This window comes from Bos javanicus, chromosome 27, assembly GCF_032452875.1.
Source record: "Bos javanicus breed banteng chromosome 27, ARS-OSU_banteng_1.0, whole genome shotgun sequence".
Lineage (NCBI taxonomy): Eukaryota > Metazoa > Chordata > Mammalia > Artiodactyla > Bovidae > Bos > Bos javanicus.
In genome coordinates this window covers 33,212,826-33,225,208 of record NC_083894.1, presented here as the reverse complement: position 1 = coordinate 33,225,208, position 12,383 = coordinate 33,212,826, and positions in this window count along the sequence as shown.

Genomic DNA, 12,383 nt, shown 5'->3' with positions numbered 1-12,383 from the left:
GCCCGAGGGTGGGGAGAAGGACCCGGAAACCAACCACCCAGTTGGTTGACCGGAGCGAGGTGGGGCGAGATGGGGTTGGACCTCGGTGAGGTGGGTGTTGCGGGGAGGCTTAAGAGTTGGTCAGAGAAGATTCTTGACACCCTTTGGGTTGGGTCCGTAGCCCGCCGCGCTGCCTGAAGTTTGGTAGGCGCTCCTTGAATGAATGAACCAACGAATGAATCTTCAAGGAGGTCCCCAAGTGAAGGACAGAAAAGCCTGCAGTGATCACTTCTTGGAGGGGAGAGAAAAGAAGTTTATTTATTTGTTTATTTATTTATTTTGCCCTTTTTTATTGAGGTAAAATTAATATATAACATTATAAAAGTTTCAGATGTACACCGTTATAATTAGTCCTCTGTACATTACAAAGTGATTATTACTTTTTAATAATTACCATCCATCATCATACAGTTGACCCCTTCCTCCGTTGCAGCCATTCTCCCCACCATTAACTACTACTACTACTGCTGAGTCACTTCAGTCGTGTCCGACTCTGTGCGACCCCATAGACGGCAGCCCACCAGGCTCCCCTGTCCCTGGGATTCTCCAGGCAAGAACACTGGAGCAGGTTGCCATTTCCTTCTCCAAGAAAAGAAGTTTAAAAGGCAAATCTGGGCGGATTGTGAAGGGTCTTTCACATCATGACGGTGTGTTGCAGACCTTGTCCTCCAAGAGCAGCTGGAGATCTTTATTATTATTAATTAATTTATTTATCGGCCACTCTGCATGCCATGTGGGATCTTAGCTCTCTGGGGATCAAACTCATGCCCACTGCATTGGTAGGGTGGACACTTAACCACTGGACCACCAGGGAAGTCGCTCAGAGATCTTTTAAGCTGGGGAGTGACACAAGATCTTCTTAGAATGGACTACAGGAGAGTGAGGCCTGAGGTAGGAAGACTGGTTGGATTTGGTCACTCTTGAGCTAAACCCTAGGCCTACGCTGTCCAGCATGCTAGCCACTGGCCACAAGTGCAAAATATCTCAATAATTTTTTTACACTAATTGAATAATGAAATAATATTTTGAATATATTGGGCTAAGTAAAATCTATTACTAAAATTAATTTCACCCGTTTGTGTTTTTTTTGATAGGACTAGAAGAAATATATATATATATGGATCATAATGTATTGCTATTAGACAACCTTGCTCTAGAATGAGGTGTTATGAAAGCAATACTTAAGTTCTCAAAACTTCTTCCCGGAAAACTATGGACTCATCAAATGTTAGCTCTGGCCAGGTACATTATAGCTCATCCAGGACGATACTTACCTCGATCATATTGAAAAACAGAACAAACATAAAACAGAGGCCCAGAGTGTTACAGGAAAGAAAGTGGGGCCCAAGAGGACGGTCACATCCCCAGGTCACATCCGAGTCCCTGGGATGGTCTCCAAGTGTGGGTTCTTGGCTTCTCACAGGAAAGAATTAAAGAGCGAGTCAGAGTAAAGTGAAAGAAGAGCTCCTCAGGGACTTCCCTGGGGGCGAAGTGGATAGGAATCACCCGCCAGTGCAGAGGACGTGTGTTCCATCCCTGGTCCAGGAAGATTCCACATGTCTCGAAGACACTAAACCCGTGGGCCACAGCTACAAGCCTGCAAGCCTAGAGGCCACACCCAGCCACAGAGTAACCCCCACTCACTGCCACTAGAGAAAGCCCGCGCCAAAAAGGAATGAAGACCCAGTGCAACCACAATTTCTTTATTTTTTTTCAAAAAGGGCTATTTAGGAAGGAAACACACTCCTTAGAGAGAATGTGGGCAAGTGAGGCCCCAGGGCATGGGGTTGTCAGTTTTTATTTTTGCTGTTTTTCAGTCACTAAGTCGTGCCCAACTCTTTGCAACCCCATGGACTGCAGCACACAAAGCTTCCCTGTCCTTCACTATCTTCCAGAGTTTGCTCAGATTCATGTCCATTGGGTCAGTGATGCTATCTAACTATCTCATCCTCTGCCACCCTCTTCTTTGCCTTCAATCTTTCCCAGCATCAGGGTCTTTTCCAGTGAGTCAGCTCTTCGTATCTGGTGGCCAAAGTATTGGAGCTTTAGCATCTGTCTTTCCAATGAATATTCTGGGTTGATTTCCTTTAAGATTTGACTAGTTTGATCTCTTTGCAGTTCAAGGGACTCTCAAGAGTCTTCTCCAGCATCACAATTTGAAAGCATCAGTTCTTCGGCGCTCAGCCTTTTTTATGGTGGAACTCTCACATCCATACATGACTACTGGAAAAAACATAGCTTTGACTAGACGGACCTTTGTAGGCAAAGTAATGTCTCTGCCTTTTAATATGCTGTCTAGGTTTGTCATAGCTTTTCTTCCAAAGAGCAAGCGTCTTTTAGTTTCATGGCTGCCATCACTGTCTGCAGTGATTTTGGAGCCCAGAAAAATAAAGTCTGACACTGTTTTCACTTTTTCTTCCATCTATTTGCCTTGAAGTGATGGGACTGGATGCCATGATCTTAGTTTTTTGAATGTTGAGTTTTAAGCCAGCTTTTTCACTCTCCTCTTTCCCCTTCATCAAGAGGCTCTTTAGTTCCTCTTCACTTTCTGCCATTAGAGTGATATCATCTGCACATTTGAGTCTGTGGGTATTTCTCATAGCAATATTGATTCTAGCTTGTGATTCATCCAGCCCAGCATTTCACATGATGTCCTCTGCATATAAGTTAAATAGGGAAACAAAATACAGCCTTGCTGTACTCCTTTCCTAATTTGGAACCAGTCAGTTGTTCCATGTAAGGTTCCTACTGTTGCTTCTTGACCTGCATAGTTTTCTCAGGGGATAGGTAAGGTGGTCTGATATTCCCATCTCTTTAAGAATTTTCCACAGTCAAAAGCTTTAGCAGAGTTAGTGAAACAGAGGTAGATGTTTTTCTGGGATTCCCTTGCTTTCTCTATGATCCAACGAATGTTAACAATTTGATCTCTGGTTCCTCTGCCTTTTCTAAACCCAGCTTGTAATCTGGAAGTTCTTCATTCAGGTACTGCTGAAGCCTAGCTTGAAGGATTTTGAGCATAACCTTGCTTGGCACTGCCCTTCTTTGGAATTGGAATGTAAACTGACTTTTTCCAGTCCTGTTGCCACTGCTGAGTTTTCCAAGTTTGATGACATATTGAGTGCAACACTTTAACAGCATCATCTTTTAAGATTTGAAATAGCTCAGCTGGAATTCCATCACCTCCACTGGCCTTGTTTGTAGTGATGCTTCCAAAGACCCACTTGACTTCACACTCCAAGATTTCATGTTGAGTAACCACACCATGGTGGTTATCTGGGTCATTAAGACCTTTTCTGAATAGGTCTTTCTGTGTATTCTTGTCACCTCTTTTTAATCTCTTCTACTTCAGTTAGGTCCTTATCATTTCTGTCCTTTATAGTGTCCATCCTTACATGAAATATTCCCTTGTTATCTCCAATTTTCTTGAATAAATCTCTAGTCTTTCCCATTCTATTGTTTCTTTTACTTATTTGCACTGTTTATTTAAGAAGGCCTTCTTATCTGTCCTTGCCATTCTCTGGAACTCTGCATTCAGTTGGGTGTATCTTTCCCTTTCTCCCTTGCTTTTTGCTTCTCTTCTTTCCTTCAGTTCAGTTCAGTTCAGTTGCTCAGTCGTGTCCAACTCTTTGCAACCCCATGAATTGCAGCACGCCAGGCCTCCCTGTCCATCACCAACTCCCGGAGTTCACTCAAACTCACATCCATCGAGTAGGTGATGCCATCCAGCCATCTTATCCTCTGTCATCCCCTTCTCCTCCTGCCCCCAATCCCTCCCAGCATCAGAGTCTTCTCCAATGAGTCAACTCTTCACATGAGGTGGCCAAAGTACTGGAGTTTCAGCTTTAGCATCATTCCTTCCAAAGAACACCCAGGACTGATGTCCTTTAGAATGGACTGATTGGATCTCCTTGCAGTCCAAGGGACTCTCAAGAGTCTTCTCCAACACCACAGTTCAAAAGCATCAATTCTTCAGCGCTCAGCTTTCTTCACTGTCCAACTCTCACATCCATACATGACTACTGGAAAAACCATAGCCTTGACTAGACAGACCTTTTTTGACAAAGTAATGTCTGCTCTTCTTTCCTTAGCTATGTGTAAAGCCTCTTCAAACAAACACTTCACCTTCTTGCATTTATTTTTCTTTGGAATGATTTGGTCACTGACTCCTGTACTATGTTATGAACCTTTGTACACAGTGGTTTTGGTCATTGATTCCTGTATGTTGTTACAAACTTCAGTCCATAGTTCTTCAGTCACTCTGTCTACCAGATCTAATCTCGTGAATCTATTCATCACCACAACTGTATAATCATAAGAGATTTGATTTAGGTCAAACCTGAATGGCCTAGTGGTTTTCCCTCCTTTTCCAATTAAAGCTTGAATTTTGCAGTAAGAAGCAAAGGGGTGGGTATTGCTCAAAATTTTCCAAGTGAGACTTCAACAGTGTGTGAATCGACAACTTCCAGATGTTCAAGCTGGGTTTAACAAAAGCAAAGGAACCAGACATCAAATTGCCAACATCCGTTGAATCATAGAAAAAGCAAGTGAATTCCAGAAAAACATCTACTTCTGCTTTATTGACTATGCCAAAGCCTTTGACTGTGTGGATCACAACAAACTGAAAATTTCTTCAAGAAGTGGGAATACCAGACCACCTTACCTGCCTCCTGAGAAATCTGTATGCAGATTCTCAAGAATCTGCAAGAAGCAACAGTTAGAACCAGACATGGAACAATGGACTGGTTCCAAGTTGGGAAAGGAGTACGTCAAGGCTGTATATTATCACCCTGCTTATTTAACTTATATGCAGGGTACATCATGAGAAATGCCGGGCTGGATGAATCACAAGCTAGAATCAAGAATGCCAGGAGAAATATCAATAACCTTGGATATGCAGATGACACCACCCTTGTGGCAGAAAGAGAAGAGGAATTAAAGAGTCTCTTGATGAGGGTGAAAGAGGAGAGTGAAAAAACTGGCTTAAAACTCAACATTCAGAAAACGAAGATCATGACATCTGGTCCCATCACTTCATGGCAAATAGATGCGGAAACAGTGGAAACAGTGACAGACGTCCTTTTCTTGGGTTCCAAAATCACTGCAGATGGTGACTGCAGCCATAAAATTAGAAGATGCCTGCTCCTTGGAAGAAAAGCTATGACAAACCTAGACAGCATATTAAAAGGCAGAGACATTACTTTGCCTACAAAGGTCCGTCTAGTCAAAGCTATGGTTTTTCAGTAGTTGTGTATGGATGTGAAAGTTGGACCATAAAAAAAGCTGAGCACCGAAGAACTGATGCTGTTGAACTCTGGTGTTGGAGAAGATTCTTGAGAGTCCCTTGGACTGCAAGGAGATCCAACCAGTCCATCTAAAGGAAATCAGTCATGAATATTCATTGGAAGGACTGATGCTGAAGCTGAAGCTCCGATACCTTGGCTACCTGATATGAAGAACTGACTCATTGGAAAAGACCCCGATGCTGGGAAGATTGAGGGCAGGAGGAGAAGGGGATGACAGAGGATGAGATGTTTGGATGGCATCAGCCACTGATGGACATGAGTTTTAGTAGGCTCTGGGAGTTGGTGATGGACAGGGAAGCCCGGCGTGCTGTAGTCCATGGGGTTGCAAAGAGTCGGACATGACTGAGCAACTGAACTGAATGAGTGGAAGCAATATTCCAGCTATTTGCGGGAAGGGATGGGAATTTCCCGGGATTGGGCCACTGCCCACTTTTTGACTCTTTGTGGTTATCCTGGGGATGTCATGGCAGCTGTAGGTGTGTCTTTCAGTTTGCTGATGTGTTACAATGAGCGTGTGCTGAGGCTCAAGGTCTAGAGGAAGTCAACTCGTATGCCATCTTGGACCTACTTTGCTCTTATTGGCTTATGTCTCCTCCTCATGTGTCTGTGTGTGTGTGTGTGCTCAGTCGTGTCCGACTTTGTGACCCCATGAACAATAGCCCGCCAGGCTCCTCTATCTCTGGAATTTTCCAAGCAAGAATACTGGAGTGAGTTACCATTTCCTCCTCCAGGGGATCTTCTCAACGTGGGGATCAAACTTGCATCTCCTGCATTGGCAGGTGGATTCCTTACCACTGAGCCAACTGGGAATCTTGTTCCCAGGCTGTGTCATTCTTTTAGGGGTTGTGCCCTGCTTCCTTCCTGTCTCAAGAGAGGAATGGGGGTTTGCTCAAGATCACACAGCTGTGAAATGCTTGAGGTGGAGCAGGACTCTCCTCCCTTCCTGGCCAGCCCCCTTCTCAGCCCACAAGAAAACACAGGGGCTCACCCCCTCCCTTGGGGAGGACTGTTTTGTAAAGATCTGTTTGGTTGCCTCATCAGACAGGCAGGTTTGGCTACAGTGGAAGCTTTAGGGAAGGGGCCTGCTTAGAGAACTCCATACTCACTATGACCTCTCTGCCCGAGGGCTGTCGGAGCTGCAGAGGAGAGTCGGAGGACTGCAGCGGAGTCAGAGGGCTGGGGCTGGCTAGACCTGGGCCCCTCAAAGATCTAGGAAGAACACTAGCATGGGCCTGGTGGGTGTGTGCTGTGTGCAAAGTCGCTTCAGTTGTGTCCGACTCTTTGCGACCCCATGGACTGTAGCCCACCAGGCTTCTCTGTCCATGGGGATTCTCCAGGCAGGAATACTGGAGAGGGTTGCCATTTTCCCTTCCAGGAGATCTTCCCGACCCAGGGATCGAACCCACGTCGCCTGCATGGGCAGGTGGGTTCTTACCTGGGAAGCCACAACCTGGGCCTGGTGCCAACAGCAAATAACTCTTTAGTCCTGGACCAGACTGAAGAGCTATTTCCCTCTCTAGGCCTTTCTTCCCCTAGCATCTCCTGTCAGATGGCAGGAGAGGCGGCCAGTGTTTGAACATCTCTGAGGACCCTCAGTGTTTTATGATATTTTATGTCTTTGATAAACTCACTGCTGAATTCTGTTTCCTGCCCAGACAGTTCACCTCTGGTGATTTCTGCTTCTTCATGGAGCAGGGGCTTGATTAGAGGAAGTTTTGTCATCAGGTATAAGCTCCCACAGGCAGGGACCAAGGGTTTACCCCCACTCGTTTTTGTTTTTAATATTTATTCATTTGACTGCACATGGTCAAATAAATAAGATCCCAGCATGTGGAATCTTCGCTGTGGCAAGTGAATTCTTAGTTGAGGCGTGTTGGAGCTTGTTTCCTGACCAGGGATTGAACCTGGGCCTCCTGCATTGGGAACACCGAGTCTTAGCCACTGGACCATGAGGGAGGTTCCTGCTGTTGATGTTGACAGAGGCCATTGGAATCCTTTTGGGTGCTGCTACCAAAAGCCAGACTTATCTATTTCTATCTTCCCTTCGAGCAAGGGAAGGTCAAAAGAAAGAAAACAGAGTGAGCCAAGGATTGTTTTCTAGAAGAAAGATAAGGAGGGGAATGGGGGAGGGAGGAAACAGTTTCCATCCCAGTTTGCTCTTCTTGACCTATAGGCAGGAAAGGCCAAGGGTCCCATCTTATCAGCTGAAGGAAGTGGAATTTCTCTGAATAGCAACCAGGCACACAGGCCCAGCCCTTCCAGGATGAAATGCTTTGTGAGGTTACCAAATAACATCTGGGGTAATCAAGAATGGCCCTAAGAGGGCACTGGCCCTCCCTAGCATCCATCTCAACACCGGTTGAGTGGAGCTGGACCAGAGTGGGGAAGGAGTGCTGGGAGAGGGTCGTGGGACTGGTTGTCTGGGGAGGACAGAGCAGGGTCCACAAGAGGAAGTAAGGCTTCCAGAATCTGGGGGGAGTCACAGTGGAAGCCAGGGGGTCCTGAGGGGTGGGGGAGTAGTGGGAGAGAAGGGAGCTGGTATGTTTGTCTGTTTGAATCCACTCCTCATGTTATTTGATGCTGAAAATGGTCCCCCTTTGTTAGGGGAAACACGACTGAAACCACACCAGCCTGGCTAGGACCAGTGTAACCATTTGCCTGAGCTGTTTTAAGACCAGAGGTCCTGGCAGGGAATACGCGGGACTCCCAAGTCACCACCAACTGGAAGAATTCGGGAGAGGTCAAAAGGAGATGCCAGTGGTCTCACCAACCTCCCAGGATCCTTGTCGCTGGGATCCATATTGGCTGGACAATGTGTGGACCCTGACTCATCGGGGTCAGCATGACTTGGCCAGAGACCACCCAGAAACTAATCCCATCCCCGTAAAACCCAAGACTGTGAGCCACGTGGCAGAGCTGTTCTCCTGGGTTCCCTTACAACTCCGCCCAGAGCCCCCCTCCCTGCCCAAGTCTCTTGCTTTATCAGCACATGTGTCTCCTGAGACCAATCATCTCCAAGAGTTAGACAAGCGCCCGTTCTATTAGCGAGCATGTTCTGTTGCTAAGCCCCCAGTGGCCTGGGGAGGCTCCTATCCTTTCTTGTCCAGTTCGGGATTCTCGGCCCCTGTTCTGTACGTCCTGCCCCAGGCGTAGACGCAGCCTTTCTTCCCAGAGCTCTGGTTTCCATTCCAGACACATCTGTGCGTGCCTGGCTGGTGGGGCTTCTGTGGGAGGCTCCTTGTCCTGGTGGCTGCTGGTCCTGATCCTGCCTGGCCTCTGTCTGTCTCTCGTCCTCCCCGTCTCCTGCTTCATTTTTGGATGGCCCCGCCGCCAAACCTGAGCTGGTGGCGGATGTACGCCTCCACGCCATGCCTCTGGTCACCCCAGGATTTAGCCCCTTTTTGGTACTCGTGGTTCTCAGCAATGCTTGGCCTCCGATAAACTCAATGGCACGACTATTTCTTACACCAAGCGCTCTTTTCAACGGCCCTCTGTTATCCTCTTGTCAGTGGAGAATCTGCCTGTTTTCCTTTGTATACTATTTTTTTTTTTGGCCACACCATGGGCATGCAGGCTCTTAGTTCCCCAACCAGGGACTGAACGCCCACCTTCTGCAGAGGAGGTCTGGCTGGTGGGGTTCCGTGAGCAGCTCCTTGTCCTGGCGGGTGGGAGGAAGCGTGGAGTCTTAACCATTGGGCCACCAGGCATGTCCTGCCTGTTTTCTTCAACATGTCTTTTTTTTTTTTGTACCTTTGGACCTCCTTCACCCATTTCTCCCACCCCCACTCCCTTCCTCTGACAACCACCCATTTGTTCTCTGTGTCTCAGAGCTTGTTTGTTTTTAAACATCTCTTTTGTCAATGGTTGTATCTCCATCTGAGGCAGGAAGTATATAGCAAAGGAGCCTCTAAAGGACACAGGGCCGGGGGGACAGGACACAGGAGTTGACATGACGGGTTCCCAATGATGAATTTAATGTTTTAATATGACTTCAGGGCTAAAGAGTTTACAAAAAACATTTTATTTTTTTAAAGTCACTCTGCCATCTGCCATCAGAACTTGCTCTGCCATCTTTACCTGGACTTTGAGAGCATCCCTGGGGATCTCTTCTTCTGGGTATGGGAACAATGCAAGGCGCTGGAGAGGGTTGGGGGTGGCCTCTGTGAATGACCCTCTGTGTGTTTACCTGAGCTGTGGCCATGCAGGCTTAGAAGGTTTTATGTGTTAGCCAGGAGAGCGGGACAGCTGAGAGTCTTTGGTGGCAGCTGAAGGAGCATGGCCTGGAGGCCACGAGGGACCAATGTCAGATCCGTGGTCCTAACCAGCCCTCAGAGATGTATCCATCAGGGTCACTCACATGGGGTAATTGAGTTTAATAGCGGGATGATCTGCAAAGGTATGGCTGGGAGGTTGGCAAACCAAAAGGGAAGTCGTGGGAACTGGGAGCTGGGCCTGAAGGAGTAAGACAGGCGTGTTTACTGGAATCTAGAGAGAGACACATGGACAGAGGTGGAGAGGAGAGGCTCACAGGAGCTGTCACCTGCTGTCCAGGCTGGAAAGAGCTGGAAGGTAGACCTGCCCTCCTGCCCTTGCTGGCAACCCACCTGCCCCATCCAGCCGGAAGACAGAGGACAAGGGAGCCCACTGATGCTGCCCTATGGGCTAGCCTCCTGGAGCACCGAGCAGGGCAGAAGAAGGTGGAGAGTGGATGGAAGGGGCAGCACAAGGCTTTAGGAAGGGTGCAGGAGGGGCAGCCCAAAGCGAGTGCAGGTCCTGAGCAAGTGAGTGTGTGTGTGTGTGAGTGTGTGTGTGTGTGTAGCCCCACAATGCACTCTTCTTGCTTTGGGGTGAGAGTGGGGACCACAGAACCCTTACGCTCAAGGTTCTCAGTCCTTAAATATTCTCTGCTCCCAGCTTGATACCTGAAATCCCCTCATTAAAAAAAAAAAAAACACAAAACTTTTTGCAGGGAACTGGGAATTCCCTGATGATCCAGTGGTTAAGACTCCCAGCTTTCACTGATGAGGGCCCCGGGTTCAATCCCTGGGTCGAGGAACTAAGATCCGCAAATGAAAAATATATAAAATAATAAAACGAAAAGCTCTCTGCTCCAAGCTAAAGGTTCTGCTAACTGTGAAGTGACCTCCAAGACAGCAGCAGCAAGGGAGAAGAGCAGCGGACGCTTCCTGTGTCCTTACTCTGGGCCTGCACTGAGTGAGAGAGATCTGACACTGATGAGACAGGTACGTGGTCCCATGGCCTTGCAGGACAAGTGTTACTAATTCACACATGAGGCGTGTGGGGCTGGGGGGCCTAGCCAGCCCCACACCACGGCCCACATCTAGATGTTTTTATAACCCACTTAGTCCAAAGCCCATACAGGTCACCACCACCCCTGTGATCCCCAAACTCCATAGGAGCTGAGGAGCTGGTCTTGACGTGAGGAGGGGGGAACCATCCCAGAGGACAGGAAAGGCTGCAGTGGAGGCAAGGGTGGTGTTTAAGCAGCAGATATTGACTTTTCATTTCTGGGGGCTGGGAGTCCAAGATCAGGGTGCCGGCAGACAGAGCTCCGGGTGAGACCTGGCTTCCTAGTTTGCAGACAGCTGCTGTCTCAGAGTGTTCCTTCAACCAGGAAGCGCTAATTTTGAATTTGCACTGGATCTGCTTCCAGGACTTTAACTCTTTTTGTTATTATAAGCATACATAATGGCCTGCCTCAGGGAGATAACCTGACCCCGCCCACCGGTGATGGACTGTGACATTCTTGAATCCTGTGTGTGGCAAATGGCTCTGGGCCCGGTGCCCACTGCTTGAGACTCAGAAATTCACATTTGGGGAGGCCAGAATCACAGATAGATGTGACATCTTTGTTTGTGGATGTGACAGGGAATATTCCATTTCACACCACCCATGAAATGACTGGTAGGAAATGAAACTAACATATCCCCCCTATCTGAGGCTTCATTTCTTCACCTCCTGCCATCTCTAATCCATAAAAGAATCTGACATCCAGGCTCCCACTAGTTGGCTAATTGGTTATTTTGAGGCGCTAGCCTGCTGTCTTCTCGGTCAATTGGCTCCCAAATAAAGTCCCTTCCTGATCCCAACATCTCATCTCCGATTCATTGACTTAACTTGAGGCAAGCAAAGCGAGCTTGGACTGAATAACATTATCACATGGTGCGGGGAAAGAGAACTCTGTCTCTCCTTTCTCCTTATAAGGACACCATTCCCATCACAGTGGGGGTGGGACACCCTTCTGCTGCTGCTGCTAAGTCACTTCAGTTGTGTCCGACTCTGTGCGACCCCATAGACAGCAGCCCACCAGGCTCCCCCATCCCTGGGATTCTCCAGGCAAGAACACTGGAGTGGGTTGCCATTTCCTTCTCTAATGCATGAAAGTGAAAAGTCAAAGTGAAGTCGCTCAGTCGTGTCCGACTTGTAGCGACCCCATGGACTGCAGCCTACCAGGCTCCTCCGTCCATGGGATTTTCCAGACAAGAGTACTGGAGTGGGGTACCATTGCCTTCTCCAGGACACCCTATGACCCCAACTAAGCCTAACTATAACCTCCCAAAGGTCTAATCACTAAATACCACTAAATACCTCCCATCACTCCACGGGGGGAGTTACCATCACACATGAATTTGGGACCAGACACATTCAATCCATATCAGAAAGGAACCTTAAAGACTTTTGCCCAGGGTGGGTTCACCCTGCTTTTCTGGGTGGTGACTGTGCCTCCCTCCAGCCCCCACGGGAAGGGATCCAACATAACTGCCTCTCTTTCCCCTCCCTGGACTCGACATTCATGCTTCCTAACTCAGTAGACCCCACAGAAAGCAGTGCTTTCAGTAGCAACATCTTCGAACTCAAAGTTGATGGCATAGTGTTAATTCCACAAGTTTTGTAAAGAAAATATCATGGGCTCACAATCCACTTATGATCTATGCGACCTGTGTCAGTCACTCTGAAATGCAATTTTCTGTAGCATCTTTTTATAAATTTTAATTTTATTTATTTTATTTTTGGGTGCAC